Raw genomic sequence first — 21,723 nt, forward strand, 5'->3', positions numbered from 1 at the left:
CTATACAACGGAAATATAAGTCTCGGCAGGACAAGGCTCGGGTACAGGCCAAAATGGCATGAAGTACTCCGTACGACCCTGCACACACGGCTCACCATGCCAAGCGCGCACAGATTTCTGCTCTTTACCACCAGAATATGAGGCGAGAAACGCTACTTAGCATCTAGATGAACGCTTATTTCTCGAACATGAATGCTAACTGATCGAACGTTCAAGGGACACCTGTAAGAAATTTTGTAGAATTGCCACCTAATTTTTGTCTTCGTGATTGCTCTTTACTGAATATTTTAGGCTCTCTATCCTTAGACAACGACGGAATTTTTTCGGAAATGTGCCTTCGTCGCAGCAAACTGCTTCACAGTTTCGACTTCACCAAGAGCCTTGTCCTCCAAAAAAGAGTGAAAAAAGAATGGGCACACTTTTATTACTGTTTCCCGTATTCATTTTCCAGTTAACATGTAAGTCGACATGGCACCGTGGCATGCTTCGACAGCTGGCGGCGTTACTCTTCGAACAAGACATAAAAGCACTCTACATTTCGTTGGCGACTCGTGCCAATGTCCTCAAGAGAGAGGTGACATTTATGTGCGTTTGCGCCTTTTATTCCACTCACCGAAGGCGCTCCAACGATGGTGTTTTAAATGCACTTTACGTGAGTGCCTTGTCGATATCCCGGGCCGAAAGCGCCCATCACGCAATGGGTAAATGGATACTGCTGCGAAACTTCAGCTTCGAGAGTGGTTTGTACCAGCTAGGGTTTTACTACTTCCCGTTTTTTTCTTATTATTGTCTTGCTGAATAATCTCCTGCATTACACAAAATAATTACAACTTAGTTTACGAGAACGTTTTCTTACTGTATGCCAGAAGTGTGACACAATCGGCGCCCAGTTTCAAACTTCTTACTGGACAAAGTCGTGAAGCAGCAGACATTTTCCCAAGTACTTTCGGATCAGCAACCCGTTCATTATTTTTTTTCTCTTCCTTAAGCCAAGGAATTGTAGCGCTACTTTCTGTGAACAGGCACCGTCTCGAGCAGAGCACTTTATTACGCAATGCTAAATGCAAAGTCTCTTGAGTATTGTTAGATTTCTTTTACATTAGTGTAAAAACAAAACACAGTGCCATGCAGGATAAAAGAATTCGAAATAGAGTAGAAGAAGCAACAGCATCTCATGCGCCAACGTCCTATTAGCGTCTTTCGAAAAAAAAAAGACGAGACATTTTAGCTACAAGTGAAACGCCACCAAGGCAGCATACAAAATGAAGAAAAAGTTTTGAGAACCAGCCTATCATTGCAGCTCACTTCACTGAACTTAGTGAATCGGCTAAGACGCCAAACAAAACAGGATGGCTGGCTACAGTTTTCGTTACCCGTATTGTAGGCTTCGATATAATATCATTACTTCATGGTCTAGCTTTTTCCAGCTGACAGCAGGATCGTGGCTTCCAGCTTCGGTCAGAGACCTCTACATTCCGAGGATTTGCTGTAGCTGCCGGCACTGCGGCGTCTGTTACTGACTGAGGCGCGCCTTACCAGCCGGACTATCGGCCACTGCACTCTTTCTTATGAACGTTGTAGGCAGTCAGGAAACTTGAAGCAGAAAAACTTTAATACTAAAGGGAGCTTGAGGATTAGCATTCGCACATGTGGAAAAAGTACCGAGTACTTTACTAAATTCCTCATTTCGAGGTTGTCAGCATACCGCTGGACAGAGCATTGTATGTTTGCTTCCTTCCACGCCAGCTGGTGTGAGGCATAGCGTGAAATGTGTAAAAAAAAGAGTGCCCGTTCTTGTATTTCATGCGTGAAATTTACGCTGTTCAAAGATTCCTGGAGGAGTATGTTTGATTTGGTATACCTTATATTGAGGGGCTTTCTTTTCCGCCGTCCTCAAGTTCGTAAATGCGAGATGACAAATGTATATGTCATTATTTGCGCAGTCGAAAGAGGACGAATAAATGACACGTCCCTAAACGTGAAGTGGACGCATAGAAACAAAAAAAAAAATGCAGCAGAAACGAGGAGTTACAACATAAGAACAGCGAGCTGCAAACTCGGCGATGAAAAGTGGAAGAGGAACACGCCGACGAGGAGGTGAAGGAGGAGCACGAGAGGGGGAGTTGGGGAAGAAGGAAGGACGACGGGTCAGGCAGCGCATGCTCGCCAGGGCGCCCCGCCAGCGCCGGCGCGAAAACGGGTCCGTATCGCGCGGCTGCCTCTCCCAGCTAGGGAGTCGCGGCCAGTGACGCCTGGCGTCCGTCCCGCGCTCGGGAGCGCCTCCTCCCCGATTCCCGCGGCAACCACCTCCACCACCGGGATCCGAGGATCGCGCGCGCACATGTTCTGCCGCTCCCGCCGGCGGCGACGACGAGTACGCGGCCCACAGCTTGGAGCGGAGGCCGTGCCGGCCAAGCGGCGCGCACACAGGACGTCGAGCCGCGGGACCGTTTCTGCGCGCGGCTGCTTCGGGACCGATCGGCTTTGCCTCGCATCGGCGCACTCGCGCCAACTGCTTGGCCGGAGACGGTGATACGGGCCGGACGGTGACTCGCCGGGCATCGCCGGGAGGAAAAGGCGGGAACTACCGATATCACGCCGTGACCGGCTTTCTCTGCTCCCTATCTTCTCCGGCAGTAGTCTTCTGCTGGAATTAAGTTTTTTTGTGGCTTTTTCGGGGAAGACTTTCATACCATTCCCGAAGGAAAGAGGAAGCGAAGTGCTTTTGTGGCTCCGTTGAGGAAACCCTGAGTGACTTCGAGGTTCGTTGCGAGAAGTTCTGTAGGAAACAAGTTCGAAGCATGAAGGGAGCACATAGCTCATATTATGACTTAATTTTCTTGTATTCAGTGATACTTGTTAAGAAGCCTCTTCAGTGGCAAGCGTGAGTCCCAGAAGGAACTTGACGTTTCGTGCCTCCTGCTTCAAACCAGGGGTTACAGAGTTTGAGCAGCAAACAAACTGCAATGAATTATATCAACAGGTGTTGTTTTTGAGGGAAGCACTCCGAGGACGCTGGTCGCAAACAAGCAGCCTATTTATGCACTCCTGAAATGCTGACCTGGACTTCACCTGTCGTTCAGAAATAGTTTGGGTGACCTGTTGGATGCTCGGTCGCTCCCATCAAGGTAAGCTCATCAGTCAGCTCGATTACTGCGCGTCCTACGTTGTGCCATGTGCTTACGTAACGGAACTGTACATTTCGCTAGATTCCCTGTGTACGCCGAGGTAACTGAACGGTTGCTTTCTGTTTATGAAAAATTAGTGACAATGTATATATTTTTTTCTTAGAATTGTAGGAATATACAGGGAAGCGTGGTCACGTATAAGTCTGCTTCTCGTGTCTTTATACTTCTGCGGAAGCTATGCCACCAAAATAAAACTTTGGTGTTTTGATAATAATGAAATATGTTTATTCAGTTTGAGATAAGGTGCTAGTCAAAATAGATCGCTTGTACGAGTGGTGCTCCTAGAGTAATCAGCTAACGTTAAATAACGAAAACAGATGTTTGTGCACACATTTTGTTATGCTTCAGTATATATTTCAGACAGGAAGGCAGCAACGCCGTCTTTTATTTCGTAGCACTTTTTGGAATGTGCAGGTAGATAAAAATAATCGCTTTTCCACATGCAGTCCCGTAAAGGAACACAATCACAATTCTTTGCTACATGAGGCAACGAAAGTTGCAGACTTATTGTAATAGCAATCTCCGCACCGACACAAAGCGTTTCGGATTTCATTTGACATATCGTTCGATGCTTGCTGTAGGCACAGTCATATGCAAAAAGTTAGATGTTTGCACGAAGCCAGCACTCGAAGCATTGGTAAATCCTTGTTATTGCTTCTTTATCGTGTGTCGCTGTATTTAATAAGTATACACTTTCAGGATTATGGTGAATTTTTTTGCGAGGTACACACATAAACACACACGGGTAATCCTACAAAAAAAAGTTCCCTCTGCAATTCATTATTACGAACACTTTCATTAACATACGCTCTATACTTAATTTCGTACGATATGCCGGTTTTTTTTTTAGATCTACGTTTCCTTTTGATAAATTTCATATTGACGATTTCTGCAAGCTTGGCCTGTTATATAGAATGCTTCTAAAAATTGGACGCGAAAGTAAAATGGAGTTTCTGGAAACCTCAAAATTTTGTCAGCGTTATTCACGAGCAGACATCATCGTAGGTTATATCGTCGATTCGATAAGAAATGCGTATGAAGTTTAAATCAAACTTAAAACTTCTATTTAACACAAGGAACTGCGTTTTTATTTCTGCCCTAATCGGCAGGAGCACAGATCCTATTATTCATTTAATAAGTGTGGCATGCAAACAACACAAATGAAAGGCGTCATGGTACAATAATGAATATTCAGTACCGCGTACTTGATTATCTGTAGGTATGCAAAAGTAACAAGCTTTCTTCTGGATCTCAAAACAGTCGTCTGGTTTTTGGAATAAGTTGGAGCCAGAGTCTGCTAAATAATAATAAAAAAAAACAATTATATGGTTGCCTGGAAACTTCTTTTGCAGCGTATTTCTTCTTGAAAGCTTTCTAAATTTCTCGGCGGTCAGTTCTGCACTTTGTGTTTGGGCTTTCTTGTGTGATTTGTTTTGTGTTCTATTGTACTGCACTGCCACATCTTGACTTTTTGGTTTTATGACATGTTCTTGAGAAAGGCTTTTTACATTACGGAAGCTACACTACCGGCTGGTGGATGCGTAAGACATTTATGTTTTAGATGCAGAGGCTGTGTGACTAATGAGGGCCATTTTCTTTCCCTGAAATACGTAAGCGTCGCCCAATGGCGTTTAATGTTCACTGGAGTTCATAAAATTTACCTGCTATTAGAATTGCTCTTGTATAAATCAAATGATGATATATTGGTAAGCTTGATTCAAGACTTATGGTAACTCTGAATGAATACATCACATCTTTAATGATGCGTCTATGCCGGTCGCCTAGTTAAAATTGCACGGGTTAGCTTTTTTTTCTCACTCCAACACTTTGTTGGTACGAGCGGATCCCTACTGCTAATGGCCGCGCACAGTGAGATGTTTTGTTTCCTCTGGCGAGCAAAGCAGAGAAGTCCCCAATGCAAAAAACATTCGTTTTGCCTGACTGTGGCAAAAGAACTACTTCAGACGGGATGCACTACTAACTACGATGCCGTTCATACTGCTACCAAATAAAAAAATAAAAACAAAAACTACAGTTTCCTGAAATTTAGTCTTCTGCCTTCATCAACTATGTCAGGTTAGAACTGCACAGATATTTATTGCGCAGGCATACCTGCGCTCTGAAGTTGCGGCCATTTCTGTCTATTTCAATTTTCACTACTTTCTTGATAATTTCCTGCTGCTAATTTTTAACACATTTTGCGTGAAAAACTATAAAAAACTATAAAAAAACTGAGTGCACAATGACACTAAAACAACTGAGGAAGGCAAGCCCCCACTTTATACACATATCTTACGCGCACAAACACAAGTGTTTTTATTTTTTTCTTTGAAAACATGCGATGTCAGAGTGCCACAAAAGCATGCCTATTGTCACGGCCTTCGCATCAATATAATAAAATGAATTCGAGAGGTGAAAATTTTGTGCGTAAACTGGCGTACACTCTTTTTCCTGGTTTCCTAGTTAGCGTAGGCAATATTTTCGTCATGAAAGCAACCCTTTTTAAAACCTCTTTAGATACTTCATAGACTCTCCACTGGCTTTTGACTATGAAGTCTACAGGCTTTCTATAGACAAAGCCTATAGACTGCTCATATAAATTATATAGATTTATGGTCAAACACTTCTAGTAAATTTTTGTCTATAAATAGTCTATAGACTATGAGTCGAAAAAACGAAATATTACTAGAAAGCAATCAGAGCCCATAAGAAGTCTGTAGTCTGCGGAGTGTTTTTATAAGGGTTAACCCCGTAACAAAACATTCTAACGCAAATATTTTGCACATCTATGTATAACTATATCATTTGTCAAAAAGTGGATGTGGGCATATACGCGCACTAGGATGCGAAAAAAGATTTTTCTAGTAATGAATTACAGGTGGTATGGGTCTCCTGTTTTCTTGCTGTAATTATTAACCAAATAAGCCCTCCATCCTATCTTTTCACGCCAGGGTACAGTAAAAGTCAGCTGTGGAAAATTGTCATTTTCCTGAGGCATATTCCGAAGAACATGCGTCCTGCACTCTTTCCTTGTTTGTATGTAACCCGATGTCACTGAAAATGCGTTCAAGCAACGCTGATTCTGCGAACGCCAGACATTCACTGTCACAAAGTTGTGCTTAAGGTAAAGTATGTTTTCTTGAACTGAAAATGGGGAGCCATTTGAGCTACCTTAAGTATAATGCTCGACAGATCTGCGTGTTAGTATTTTTCAGGCTCAGAGAGGAAAAATAATTGATTTTTGAGGAAAAGAAATTGCGCAGTATCTGTCTCATATATCGTTGGACACCCGAACCACGCCGTAAGGGAAGGGATAAAGGAGGGAGTGAAAGAAGAAATGACGAAAGAGGTGCCGTAGTGGAGGGCTCCGGAATAATTTCGACCACCTGGGGATCTCTAACGTGCACTGACATCGCAACGCACACGTTCAGAGAAGAATAAGCAGATATTTGGGATCGATGAGCAAAGCACTAGCGTTCTGCTGCACTTGTAGCCCATTTATTTATCTAGTTGATTAGATGTTCCTTCATAATCGTCATTCGTGAAATAACATGCGGCGCTAAAACACTATAATATTTGTTCACTCCTTAGGAGAATGAAAATGTGGAAAGAGGAAAATAAATTACAGGGAAAAAGGAAAAGAATGCCGGTTGGCGGCTTGGTGGCTATGAGAATTGGCTGCTGGCCTCGATGAGGCCTGTCTGATTCTCGGCCGCGGCTGCATAATTTTCGCGCAGGCGGAATGAACATTCAGCCATGCACTGATAATCCGGTGCACGATAAGGAACCCATGGGGTTCAAAATAATTTGGAAGCTCTTCACATAAGTGCCTAAAAGTCGTAGGCGATAATGACTTTGGCGCGTAACATTTTATTAGGACCACTAGCATTTTGTCAAAAGAAGCTCGGTCCTGTCGCATCTGCACAACTGAACTGATAATAATTAAAGAAGAGTCATAATCGATATCGAGGCGATCATTTTAGTGAGAGCCTATTGGAATGAAATGGTCTGCCGCAATTCACATCGCATGTAGGTCGAACAAAATGCACGATGAGAGCTGCCTCATTGGTTACTCCACTTTCTACCGCCTCTTTTGCCGGAGACTGGATCCTACAACAAAATAATATTAGTCTTGTCGGCGGGAGCAAAAGCGATCACATACATGCTGACGCTGCATATAACATATTCAAAGGCAAAAGTGCAACGGTGAAGTCACGTAGATGTCGATGATACCATCCTGCATATCGATTGGTGAAAGCGGCGAATAAGTAGCGTAGTCTAGAGTTTGGCGGGAAGAACCCAAGTTACAAATTCTGCGAAAAAGAAAGACAAGCAAAATGTAGAGCACTGATGATGTTTTCTCGTCGGGTTTATTATGTTTACACTTTGTCTCAAAGTAATCGACTAATTAAACTCGCCGCCGCACGCCGAGTGCGCATATTCTCTTTTCCCCCTTTTTTTTTCACAAAGGAGCGACCTCTCGCGTTAACGGCGCCGTGTAACTCAGCAAATAGCTCAAAGTCCTCCTCTCGCGTGCCGCGCGGCCTCTCCATCCTCCGCTTTGTCGTCACGGCGCTCGAATGACGAAACTGCCTCACGCCGCTGCAGCCCTTCCTTTGTGTCTCGGCCGCAGGAAGCACAGCGGGATCCCACGCACCGATCACTTGCCGGAAACCCGTAAAAACGTCAATGGCGAGCGGCCGTCTTAGCGCTCACGTTGCCGAAGCCCCTGCGGGAAACAGCACGAGCCAGAGCGCGATACGCAAGAGAAAAAGGCCGCGCGGAACGTATTTGTTGGAGGCGAGCAGCGGGTGTTTGATGGCAGCTCGTATCGCGCGATACCGCAGTGAGCCACGTGCCTTAATTGTTTCCAGCTATGGCCAGTCGTAAATCAGGAGCGACGGGATCCCGTACTTGGGGGCGAGGATACGTCTTTAGGCCCGCACTTGTGCTTGGCTACTTCCTCCTGTTGCTGCCGCTTAAGTGTTTCTGCGCTAACAATCTGGGTGGAAGGAGAGAGGAATGTCCAATATATGGTATACTTCTTGTTACAAACACCCCGTCAGTGTGAAAATGCGCAATATTTATTGTAGTTGCGAGCCAGGAATGTCATCATCTAAGGAGAATAAATTTCTTTAATCGGCGGCTATTCCTGAAAAAAAAATGGCACCTGAGAAGTGGGAACAAGTAAAATTGCAATACTGCAGTGTGTAATTTACAGGCTTAGAAAGGACCGCGAGTCATCCTGTTTCAAGCCTGTGCAGAAATGCAAAGTGTCGAAGCTTTCTGGAATTTATGGGATGCTCTTAATGGCCTGTTACTATGCTATCAGTCGTACAGAAATGGCGATATAACAGGCAATGCTGTACAGCGGCATAAAATTGAGCTTATTTGCTATGAGACCGGGTTTAACAGCGCAATTATTTGCCGGTCTGAGCTCGCTTAACGTCTGTACTGCGTTTAGGTGTAAAGATACCTGAAACTGAAAAATTCTCTTCTGAAAGGCGTCAGGTCGATCCAAAACAAAACAAAATAGCCCTAGAGTATACGTCCACTGTCATGCAACATAGCTGTGCCTTGATCCTACAACGATTCTTTCTCTGATTTTTACTTTTACCCAATCTCAACAGGCTACCGAATGTTTTTATGACAGGACTGATACCTGTAGGGCAATATAAAGCGCCGGCTGTAGTATCAAGGACAGTGATAAGCAACGAAGAGGAAAAAGGGCGAACTGTGAAAGTAATCGGTGTTGTATGACACCGGCCGTGCAGAAAAGTATGAGGTGTAGCATGCGCTTTTGGGACCAGGATTCGGAGGCGCATTGTTTTCATCCTCCGCAGTTATGTGCTAATGCCTTTCAATCAGAGGATTACATTAAAGGTATTTTCATTGAACGTTAAGATCTTAAAGCATCACATAGCACACAATGAGGCTAATCGAAGAAACGGAAGCAATACTCGGAAGACGCATACCGTATTCCTTATTGCCATACTTCATTAACAGTAGACACTAGAAGAGCATGTGGCGCAGTGGCTATGGTGCTTGGCTGCTTACCCCAAAGACGCGGATTCAATCCCGACCGCGGAAGTCGCTTTTTGATATCGGCAAAATGCTAGAGCTCCGTGTACTGTGCGATGTCAGTGCGCGTTAAAGAACCCCAGCTGTTAGGAATACTCAAGAGCTCTCCGCTACATAGCCTGAGTCGCTTTCGGACGTTAAACTCCGTGAGCCTGACTAGAACATCCCGGTCTCCATCCTCTCTAAAGTTTCGCAAATCAGGTGCTCCGACTACAACAGCGCACATGCGGGAGGGTCCCCTATATGCACGCTTGTTTAGGACCTAAACTTTTTTAAAGAGTGCGTATGTCAACAAGACTTACGGCGAACGAAATATAAGCCTGCAAAACTGCTACCCAGAGCGCACACTCGACATCTAATCGTCAAAAGTTAAAACTGCGCGAATAAGACTAGGACAAAGGACATAGGAAGGAAAACGACATCAACCGCATTTTTATTTTGCTTCAAGGGTTGGGGATTACGGTGGCTCTAAACGTTACTTCGAATTACGGAGGACCTGAGCCAGCACTTTCGAGTTTTACTTGACTGTGGCGTTTGGACTATAGGGTGAAGAATTCGTCACTTGACCGTGGCACCGTCGATATACGCCAGCAGCAACAAAAAGTAAAAATAAAACGGGGGGTGGGTGTAGAGAAGGTTTTCAAATACTTTAATTACCTCCAAACGAAAAGCATTGTCATAAAGTTTAAAAGGTTTAGGCCTAATTCTGTCAGGTAAGGATGAAACCGACAGTCTGACATGGCAAAAATTCTCTCTTCGTTTCGCAGTTGAACACTACTCAACTGCATTTCTCTTAGTAGAGAAGTGACTTGTGTGCTTTTCTTTCGTAGTACCGTACCTATGTTGGGACGCCCTTTTTTTTTTGGATGCAGTCATTTAGCTTGAATTTTTGCATTGTGAGATGCGTACGTGGATTCGGTTTTAAGGAGCTCTACACAGCCTGGCCTGTAGGCTATTCCGTGCATTGCATCAGACGAAGCACTGCTGTCGTTGTTATTCGTACGCGGTGTTGAATGACGCCAAACGACAGATGGGATACGAGGGAGGCTTTATCGGAAGGCGCCGTGTTCATATATACCACCTGAGGTTCTTGAACGTTAGCTGACATCGCACACCACGCTGGAGCTTTTGCATTTCGCCTCCATCGAAATGCGGCCGCTTTTGCCTGGATCGAATTTGTGACTTTTGTGGTCAGCAGCCGAACGCCAAAGCCACTGAGCCACCGCACAGGATATAGCATCACTGCTATCTAGCACTTATCTTTAGAAGACGCATCAGAATTCCAGCGATAAGACTAAGTCTGTTAATCGGTTTTACCGGGGAACAAATACCTTGTTGCCCATATTAAAACAAATGTACCAAAATTTGATGATTTAACTTGTGATGGCGTGATCCGATGCAGCAGTAAAGAACAAGTCAATAATTCATGGCAATATGGGGCTTATGCACGTGTCAGCTAGCTCTCAGCTTCCCTGCTTTCAGTACGAAGGAAACGTATTTATACATCATGGCTTTGCCGACGTCACCGAGAATGCATGAATCCTTTCGTAGAGCGGGGTGTGTTGCCTGGGTAACTGGTCGGCCATTATGGAATGTGCTGCGCTGGTAGATGACCGGCAAGACGAGAAAGGCGCAATTGCGCACTTGTGTGTCTTTCTCTTCCGGTCCGTCGTCTACCAGCCCTGAACATCTAATAAATTTATAGTGTGTCAGCACCACTTTAACAAGCGGTCGGATTTTCCAGGGCTTAAAATTAATCGCAGAGAGATGCAAACCGGTCCGAACTACCAGACCATTGTTAGGTTTGTGCGACTGGTTTCGAATGCAGCCTTGCGCCGCGCAGTTCCAAATTGTGAGGCTACAGTCAGCCACAAAAAAAAATATCTATACATACCAGAGCTGAGGTTGTGCCACCACAGAGGCGGTTGTTCTCAGCATAATGGGGCTGCTTTAGCTACAAGGAGACCGAAAGAGATAAGAATAGAGAAAGAGTTCCCCCACACACGTGAAGAGCGGCAATGACTGAAAAGCATCATTAATTTCTGCTGGCAGGAGAAACCGTTCTGAATGCCTAGAACAGCAGCTCACTTAGACAGTAATTAGCCCATTGTTCTGGCTGTTAGGCTCGCATGGAAAGCAGTCCCGCATTTTGGTGTCGCAAGCGCCACACGTGTCGACAGGCGCTCGCGTTACACTTGGTGTCACTCACACCACTCAGCGCAGTTGGAACTGATGCGACGGCTCGTCCGGAGAAGAAAGAATGGTTGAAATAATACACCAGCTCAGCTTGCATATTGTGCTACCCATTAGAGTTCAACGCGCCTTCGTGCTATTGCAAAAGGCCGCCCTAAGCGCACGTGCTTCATTGATCCCGCGTTGCAAATGGTATCGTCAAGTGAAGGCTCAATTACACGACTACATTCGTCGCACCGAGAAGCAGGGATATCGCTGCGCCAAGTTCGTTTGAGCAGCCTTGCACAAATTAGGTAGATATCCCTGCTAATAACAGAAGATACCGTGGTTTTCCAAGAGGAATTTCGAATCTGTGTGGGCAGATTGGGAAACATGCAACACATTTTCTTGCTTCATTCAGTAAGCGCCAACATAATGGGTGTTTCCCCTAAGATGTTCTGAAAAAATAGGCTTTGTGAGTTATACGAGTGGTTTTTTCGGCATAGCATTGTCATCGGCAGCGCATCAGAATAGAGCTAAGACGCGCTTAGTATAGCAGGCTGGTTAGCTAATATCGAATAGTTAACATTGTGGCTATTAATGTTAACGTCCATATTTATTCAGAAGCGTGTAGCCCACCGTAAGTAATGTTCATATCAGTTTTTAAAATTTAGAAAATGCAATTACCCTCGGCGGCTGTGGCCCAACAAATTCTGCCTGCATCGCGCTAAAATACATGCGCCTTCGAAAATACTGCAGGCAAAGCAACGCCTCCGGTGCACGCAACTCGTCACGATAGCCAAAATTTGTTGTGCCACAGCACCGAGGCTAACTGCGCTTTCGCAATTCTAAAAACCGATATGGATATTTTTTACGGTGGATACGCGCCTCCGAGTAAATAAGCAGACTAACAGTGAGAGTTAACAGTAAACTATTCAGTAATAGTTCACCAGGGCGTCTTATCGGTATTCTGATGCACTACACCACTGATAATGCTATTCCACAAAAGCGCTTCTTCTAATTAAAAAATCATAATTTTAAAAATTGCGGAACATCTTCGGTGAGGCATCCGGTATGCGGGGTAACAGTGAACTGCAGCGGTGCCACCAAGGCTGAGATTGTCATCGCAGCGGCGATCTTATTCAACCAACCGAAGTGGTATGTTGATAGTCGTTATGTTAATCTTTGTGTCGTTATGGTCACCGTCTCCTGTCCGTTTTTGCTTTGTTAGCGCACTCCTTAAAATCACAGCGCAAAACTAGCAATCACGTTTTCGGTCATTGACCACGCCAACTTGTTTGACGAACATGAAGTGTACACCTGAATTTCTGTTTTTGACGTTGTACGTATTTGCACAGAAACACTCAGGCAAGAGAGTCAAATCGTGAGGAGGCGATCTAGTCAAGAAGAAAAGAAAGAAAAAAATTGACTTGCGACTTCTACATCGCCTTCTATTCGCTGGTCTCTAGTGAAAACGCAACGTCTCCTTCATTTACGAGAAGGTCACAGCGAACGGCCGCGTTTCCTAAGAGGATTTAATGGTCAAGCACCTGCTGTATGCTAATTAACACGCGCCTGTAATGTTGACAACTACGAGTCTTGCTGTAACCCTCATTATCTGACAACGTCGCTTCAGTCCGGCAGCCCTAGTGGTGCTTTTGTTGAAAAAAAAGTAATCTTTTCATACTAAGTACACATAGCGTGTGTCCAAAAATATAATAGCCCTAGGAAATAGTTGAAAAAGCTGTGACGGCTAAATTTATCTAGGGTCGAGCGGTGACACAAGGCGCTCATTTCTCCCGCCTCTTTATGCCGGCGCACACGCTCCCAGGCACGAACGTCACTGCCTCGCAAAGTGAAATATATTTCTTCTCATCTACCGTCAAGTTCGCCAGCTGTGCGGGGCTGGCTCTCTTTCTAATTAGTTTCTTAATTAACTCCTCTCCGTCTCACTCCGGTCTGTCCCTGGCGACCCCATCTTTTGTCGGCAAGACACGAGGAAGCCTCTCGGCAGTTCGCCACGTGCCTGCCTGTCGAAAGCGTTTCTTCTCTCCTTCCTACTTAGACGCGTAATTGTTCTCGGGGCCTCACGGCCGGAGCTTCAGAAGAGTGACGCGTGGACAGGAGGCCGGCTGCGTTCGTGAGAGGAGCGAGAACCCCGGGCCGCGGGGAAGCAGGACTTTATTCGCAGTCACGTCTACTGACTGCGACTCATCGCGCTCAATCTCCTGACCTTGTTAGAAATGCCTAATAAACGCACGTGTCCGCACCTAGTGTCCTTAAAGTAGATGCGTCTACACACAGACTCGCGTAACTACTTTGCAGGCCAGCGGAGATTTCATTGAAATTGTGAGGAAAGTTACTCACTTGTATTTCTTTCAACGACAGCGAGGTTTGCAAGCAGAAGTCCAAGGTGAGCAAAGATCATGCAAGGCATCCGGCCAATTGTGGTTTAAGTAATAAAATGCCACCTATTCTCACCATCGACAACCATGTGTTGCGTAATTTTTTTCTGAAAGCGCCCAAAACATATCGTTAATCTCCTTCGCATTCAGATGCGCTCTCGCGGAATGACCGTTGAATAACTTGCGTGTGTTCATGACATATACAACAGAGAGTAAGACTGCTGGTCTAAGAAACGTTCACCGTCAGAACAAAAGAATAAAGCTGAACGGTTCAAGGAAGCAGAAGGTGGGGCGGGAAATCAGCTGCCTCTGCAGTGAGCTGTTCATGCCACATATTGTGTACGCAGTACATCTTAGGACATCATGTCCAGTGCAGACGCGCATCATACTTTTTTGCATATTCACTTGCGCATTTTGTGTTGTTTATTACAAAGTCCCCTACTTTGCGAGATACGGATGCGTACACCGTAGATATTCAGAACATACCAAAGAAAGACAATGAGTGCGGATTTGAGTTCATGATGTCATGATACAATGAGCTGACCATATGATGTGCCCGCGACATAATGCACATGTACAGGTATTAGAAGATTATACGTTTTAGGCAGTGTCCCTGGAAAGATGGGCGCATTCTAGTACAACACTTACAAGAAGCGCACTTCTAGTTTCGCTTCTTGAATCCTGTGCTCAGCGTTGCGTGAGTGCACACGGTTACGTTAACTCGCCGGTGCGTTCTTGCAAGGAAAGCGGAAGAGAAGAAGCTCTCAAGCTTCCACTGGCGCCATAAGCGCAGGGCCGGGTGAAGAAAGCTATTCCACTTATGTCGGCTGGCTATTAGGCTCTCCATTTCGCCCCGCATCAAAGTGCGCGTGGCGGCGCAGAAATGCGCGGAAGCCGTAAAATTCATGGAGAAGCGCTTTATGAGCGAGGCTGAAATTTTCTGCCCGTGATCCCACTGAAGAAAGTGCGCTTCGTCGCATACATTGCGCTGACTGAAGTAGCGTGTTGTTTTTTGGGGATGACTCAGGAGGTCGTTTTATGATTCCTTTTGCAGCCTTTGCACGCTTGCAAGTTTTGAGCCACTTGGAAAGACTGGGGAAACATTAGCCACAAGCGCAGTATGACATGCATTTGTGCTGAGACGCCGCATTTCCAACACACGCTTTGCATTTTTCCCCCCGTTCCAACAGCGGTGCACTTTCCACTAAAGAAACTGCTTCTCGCCAGACTTCGTTTTTTTGTGCGATGGTCAGAGCTTTGCTAAGACGATGCATTCAAAAGCGATTCGTCTGTACGCCGCTTCTAAGCTATTCCCGCAACGCCGAACTGTAGTTTTGGAGCGCATTGCAAGGATGCTTGAAGAATCCCGGCTGAGCGTTGGTTATATTTAGGATTACGAGTTCAGAATTTTTCTGTTTAAACGAAACAAAATCAATAAAAATGCGCCGAGTTCAAGTTTCTAAAATTGGTTTCAACCGGGAAAGATAAGTATTCATGACATAGATTACACAGCTCACTGGCTAGTGAGTAGGAGTTGTTCTCAGTTAAAGGAAAAAAATTGACAAAGTGCTCACGACAGGGCTTAGTGGCAGTGTGCTCTTGTTTGTTTAAGCAGCGTAGTGGTGCCTTTTCAAATACTGCTGCGCTACGTTACATGGCTCTGCAGAGTCGGGAGGCTCACTCAACCTAACCATCACATTATCTGCTAGCGTACCACTGTTCACTATCATTTACCACGTAGCGCAGTTATATGATTTAATAGGTTTCCCCACAGCATGTAAGGGCCCTGACGCCAAACTAAATCTATTAGTGTCACGATGGTTAAGCAGGAGGTTCATCGCCGCCGTCGACATGCAAACGTAGTGATGTGCCGCCCTCTCGCTCAAGCCAGTGCAAGAACTCAACAATATTATGACAACCCACCTTTAAAGATTGAACTTTCACGAGTTTTTGTCTGACGGCTGCATCATTTACCGTCCGTTGCTTGCTTCATGGCGACAGCGGTTTATTCTATATAAAAGCAGTATTCTAAACAGCTACATTTGTGCATTAAATACTATTATTTGAAATACTGGGAAGACAAAAGAAAAATAATAAATTATAAGTCACTTTTAGCCGCTGAGGAGTATCGCATTACACGCCCCAAAAGAAATTAAACCACTGCTTCATCCGTATAAAATTATATTCAACTGCGCTCAGAAATAAATACTGAGAATAGTCCGCCGAATTCTCAAGAATGTAAAAACTGTTGACTCCAGCTTCTAGTTGCATATACGCGTTTTTGTTCTTTTTCCGTGTTCCATGCTCCACCTGTTCTATAGGCTAAATACGATACTTTCATTCTTTTTTTCATTTGCGTAGAATCAGGTTTTACAATAATATGATATGGTCCGCTTTGATTAAAAAAAACTACCTACGTACTGCACGGCTAATCAACGCTGTGGATTGTAAGTACAGTTGTGGACCGCTCAGTTTAATTCTTTCCATCTGAGGGTTTTCAACATCCACATAGAGATCATAATACTTGAGCGTTTCGGCATTACGACTGCGCCGAAATGAGGCCGCCGGTATTAAGTCTGAGTGCACGAATTTATACACACAACTGCAAAGCCGAGGTGACTGAGCCACTAGGTCAGCGGGTGATATGAAAGAAAATGAAAGCGTAATAAGCACTGCACTAAGGATGACGGTTTCGTTTTTGTATGTTGCGTAATTCAACAGAAAAAAATTCAATCCTTCTTGCAGCCGTTCGTCTCATAAAGTTACAGCAGCTGCCTCTAATCAGAATTGCAGAAATTGCACCATGCCAATAAGCAGCTTAGGCAAGCTGATGGTAACCAGCGTGCCGAACTAAGCTTCGATTGCAGGCCTCTCATCAGCTTATCGTCGAGGGCTTCCGGAAAAAACAATTTTTATATACTGTTATACCGAGCGTATGCTACCGTTGATGAAGCAGGGGCTGTTTTTTTTTATTTTTTATTGCCAAATTTGATTGAACCAGACATTACCAAAGCTTCGCGTCGCACCGCATCCGTGCTGTTCTCATCATTTCGCGTTCCAGCTTTTTTTTTTGTAGCCTCAGTTTATCGAAAAAACTGCGTTCCGTCATATCTGACATAGAGGTTTATTTCAGCAGCAGCAATTTTGCCGGCCGGATAGTTTGGTGCAGCTGTAGCTGCATCTCTGGCAGTGCTAATCACTCACAAAAGTCTTGGGAGATGTAAGGTAAGCAGCTTAGTGGAAAAAATAATGATGAACCGGGATGACTGATAGGGTCTTGATAAAAGAAATTTGTTTTATCTAACAAAAGGAACAATTTCCTGACCGGTAGAATCCTGGCCAGCGTACGTCGGTGCTCTCCACTCCTGTCCGCCGTTGAACATATTGATGAGGAGCAAACTTAGCGCCAGGATAACTTGATTGTAATTATCCCCATCTTATAAGAATATGCCCAAAAATAAACCTGCAATTAAGGACGCAATCAGGAACATGGGTCTTTGTTTAGTATGGCTGATTTTTCCCGCTAGGAAGTGACAAAGTTAGCATCATGCATCAGCTTCACGCCTGGGAAATTGCCTGTTTCGCTCGAACATGTCCATAGACTGCTGCATGAAAGAATGGGCGCCACCATCTTTTGTCACGTGACTATGCCCCCGTTGCCTACGAATTTAACCTGGTGCTTTTGATGGATGCCAGCTCAAGGACGGTCTTTCGAAAAACACTCTGTTCTACATCTCTTAACCAACAACTATTTGGAGAGTAACACAACGGAGTTGCGTTAACCAGCACAGGTTATTTCAGAACTTGAAATTGGTTTCCTGCCAGTGTTCTTGTACCTTTCAGACTGATCCATCACGCTCGATGTGTAAACAAACCAGTAAGCCTGTTGCGCATTTATTTCGCGCCTCATTCTCTGAAATCATTAAGCATTTCTCACGGCGGGCAAGGAATTAGTTCTCACGTTAATGGGCTAAAGAAGGCAGCAATCGGGAGACTAGCGGTTTTGTCTCCGATGATACTGCCTGCCCCGAGTCATATCGGCGAGCATGGTTCGAGGTGATTGCTGGAATCCTTTTCCGTGCAACTCACAGACGAATGGGCACGGACAACAAATATCAGAAAACGATAGCCTGCCACGAACTATTATGTTCACAGTAATATCCCTGTCGTGTGGCCGCCCGTCTACTACTGAACATTTTTCTCTACTTCCCTGTGGTTTAAGAAAACACTTGTCATCCAAATGCGCACAATCTAGCAAATAAAATCACACTGAACATTCATGCTCAAGACACGAAGTCCGGAGCGGTCCCCACTGCTCCTCGGTTCGGCGAACGGTGGCTCAGACGACTCGAGCCCTATAGAGCCACCTTTAGTGCAAAATATGAACTGGACTCTCAAAAGGCCTATGTGGTCTAATGCAGCACTTTTAAGGTGTACAGCGTTGCTATATAGCTACCCAAGCGTTGGTACTCTCCGGTAACCTCTTCGCCTCACAAATTATGTTATTCACGCACACAAACCGCTGTAGCTGAGCCGATGGCGAATTAAAGAGATTGACACGGTCCTTCAGGACTCCAATGTGCTAACTATGCGCCATTTCTGCTCACCAGTGGCGGATGCCCTTCACGATTATAGGTTCACCTGAATGCAAGGTATTTACCAATGTTTACTATATAGCTTATGCACGTTGCTCTCATGCTTGAGTTTCTAAACTGATGCTGATTTCACTGCTCAATATTTTTCGAAGAAGTTTAAGGTATGCAGAAAACGTCATAATTCTTGGAGTTCTTGGGAAAGTGGTTCTTGTTTATAGCTTTTATTCCTTACTGTAATTTGATCCTGTCCTCTAGTCGGTACCCCTTTCAGATCATGACTCTCTTTGCGGTTGCCACAGCCTTAGTGCACTCCAGCAGCCATTAAGGACCAGCGGCCGTTAGGTAACTCAGCTTCTGTTTCCAGGAGGTGATGGGGGAGAGAGATAAAGTTTAGGCTGGCCGTTAGACAGAAAATGGGAGCTGTGCGACCGCTTAAGGTTACATAAGTAAACACATGCAATAGACGTCTTCGTTTATTTTCTCAACGTGTGAAGACTTTGCCACAAATACATAGCCCATTTGATTTGCTTGCTTCAAGGCTATGCATTGCCACCCATTTACCACCGTAAGCTTTGATATAGAAAACGAGAGGCCTCCTTCTTCACCCATCCTGATCTTAGGACTTAGGTGTTACAAGAAACGAATTGCACGCTGAGATGCTCATCCTATGGGCTATATGCTTTTAGAAAAGCATGTGCACGAGAGAGTTATTTGCGGGATAAAGGTATGCATGTTAGCAGATGACGAAGTCTCGAAACTTAGTCACTACGTTCGAGGTGCCAGCTCATGAGCAGTTTTGGAAGCACAATAGACCGTCGAAATGAAAGACGAAAACGAGAAAGATTGCCAAAGATTGAAGAATAGTGCAAGAAAACAAAAGTAACAGCGTAAGCGTACTATCTATTAACCTTTCAGAAAATGAGGTCGAAATGCTTAAGAGAGAGAGCAACACGGCTCATCATCGAGTCAAGTCGCTTTTTGTCATTTTGTGTTACTTCTGAATTCCAACCCGCCCCTTCCCCTACCCCCCTTTCTTTCTTCCTCGCTTTCTTCTCCACGAGTATTCTTAATGCACAACATTTTGTTTACGTTCGCGAAAATTCCGGGTAACTCTGCTGCTTTCTGTCGGCTGAAACTACTCAATGCACTTTTAAGAGTTGTTAGCTTTACCCTTCCCTTGTCGAGCGCATATTCAATGTTTGTCGGCATTATCATCGTTTTGCTTTTCTCACTTTAGTCCCACCCCTAAAGTGCGAATATATTCAAGAACCACTAAAATCTGCTCTAGTCAGCCCTTGCAGGACGTGACTACAGCGGGCAACAGGTCCCTAATGAATAAGGAAGACATCTGTTTTCCGCTCTCGATCCTCAGCCAGCCGCCTTCGCACGGCTCTGTGCAACGTCGAGAGAAAAACCAGATAAAAGCGGAAGGAACAAAAAAAATGAGCTGAAGGGCCCCATTATTCAGGGAACCACTCTTGAGTGATGAAAGCGAGGCTACAAAGGGCAAGGAATCCCGAGAGTTAGAGCGAAAAAGGGGAGGAAAAAGATGTAGCGCAAATTGCGCTTGACGTAGCCGATATTCTTACCCTTTTCTTGTGAGCCCAGTACTTTTCACACCCGGCAGATAAAGCGAACAAAAAAAGAAAAAACAGGCACACAAGAAGAAGACGAACGAATCCCTAAGACTGGCATGGGAATATAGAGTGCCAGTAAATAGGAAGAAAAAAAAAGGAAGCACCATAACGACGCCTTCCTTTCGGCAGCTGACATCCTTTGACGCAAGGTTTAGGCGTCGAGAATTCGCTGTAAAATTCGCTCCCATAAAAGAAGCAGCCGTCGCCTCACACTTCCTTTTTCTGCGGCCGCGTTTACGTGTTAGCGAAGCCTGTTCCCGGCTTCCTCGTTTCCCTGAGCCCGTCCTCTTCCCGTCCACTTTGCCGGCTCGCGCACAATCCTCGTCGAGCTGAGTGTTCGCACCCACGGAAAACATCGTCAAATCTTATGCTCGTATGTGCGCTGCTGGCTTGGGCGGCCCATGGAGCGCACGAGGTTATTCCTAATTCTCTTCCACATACCCTCTCCAGGCCGGCATGGTTGGAATTGTCGAGTCTTTATTCCCGGCTCCTTCCCCTTCTCCTTATTCTCCTTTTCTCCGTCGACTCCGCGCTCGACAACTTTATTTCGTGCCTTCCAATTGAAAAATGAACGGGCTCCCGGGGAAAACGAATTGCCGATGCTCGACGAATGCGAGGGGCTCCGCGCACAAAAGAAGGACGCTTTCATTCGACGTTAAACAGGCCTATAGCTGTCAGGACAAGAGTGCTATGGCGCCGAGGCAGTAAAATAAAGCGTTATAACAAAGGCGCCAATGCCCGGCTGGTGCATTCCTCCTACTTATACCAGTCGCGCTGCCACATTCCGTGCTTGCTGGGACCAAGTAGCGAGGTAGCAGCGATCGCGAGTAACCGATACATTTAGCCCCTGTTCCAGCTCCTGACTAGACGGAGCATCTCGCTTGGCTGCGTTCAGGCGTGGCATTGAGAGCTCCTTTTTCCGTCTTTTGTCTGGCGGAGACGGGATAAAGCGTTCGTCTTTGGGAGACTACCAGAGCGGCTTTTCTTTTGATGTCTGTGCATATTGCATGAGAAGCAGTGTCTTGGAATGTTCGAGCGTCAGATGAGAGAAGGGTTGCTGCAAGAACGGTGGCGCGGATTTATTATTAAATCTTTCTTCTTTTCTCTCACACACACTCGCACAATACTGCTCGCTGATCGGCTCACAGATGCCGTAAATGCTTAATATCCATGCGCCTTGCTTATTTTCTGTTTACACCCGGTCCCTAACTTTTGGGATGCGCACAACAAAATGGGGTGCAAGAGTAAGCCTCCAGCGTGTAAGCATGTACAAGGTTCAGCGCACATTATTACCCAGCTGCATTCGGTCGAGAAACGAGGTCTCCTAACTATACTTACTCGCCGCTGCGAAATGTGCGTGTCGATTGTTTTTAATTTGGTCCCGCCGGTATCAAACCTTCCTGCAATATATAATTTTTCTTCAAACGCGAAATTCATATTTGCTTTTTTTTTCCTCATGATAGCCGCAAATTGTGCTAGAAGGCACCCCCGTCCTGCTGCCTAGAGGGAAACCATCCTGCCGGATAACAACCAAACATGTATTCCGCTGCGTCGCCTCTGAATTGATTTCGTCGTTTTTATGGGCGCGGCGGTGGGCTGATTATGACTACAGTGATCGGTTTTCAGCACGCTCTACCTTACCATT

At 45.2% G+C, this 21,723-nt stretch overlaps 1 pseudogene across 1 annotated transcript in view; it reads left to right on the forward strand.

Moving 5' to 3' along the window:
* The first annotated feature begins 2,226 nt into the window (after nucleotides 1–2,226).
* Nucleotides 2,227–21,723, forward strand: part of LOC144125555 (5-hydroxytryptamine receptor pseudogene) — a 287,026-nt pseudogene continuing 267,529 nt past the window's right edge. The window contains exon 1 of the transcript XR_013313389.1: nucleotides 2,227–3,128. The product of XR_013313389.1 is annotated as a 5-hydroxytryptamine receptor pseudogene (transcript). The remainder of the gene's footprint in view (nucleotides 3,129–21,723) is intronic.

Source organism: Amblyomma americanum, chromosome 3 (assembly GCF_052857255.1).
Source record: "Amblyomma americanum isolate KBUSLIRL-KWMA chromosome 3, ASM5285725v1, whole genome shotgun sequence".
NCBI lineage: Eukaryota > Metazoa > Arthropoda > Arachnida > Ixodida > Ixodidae > Amblyomma > Amblyomma americanum.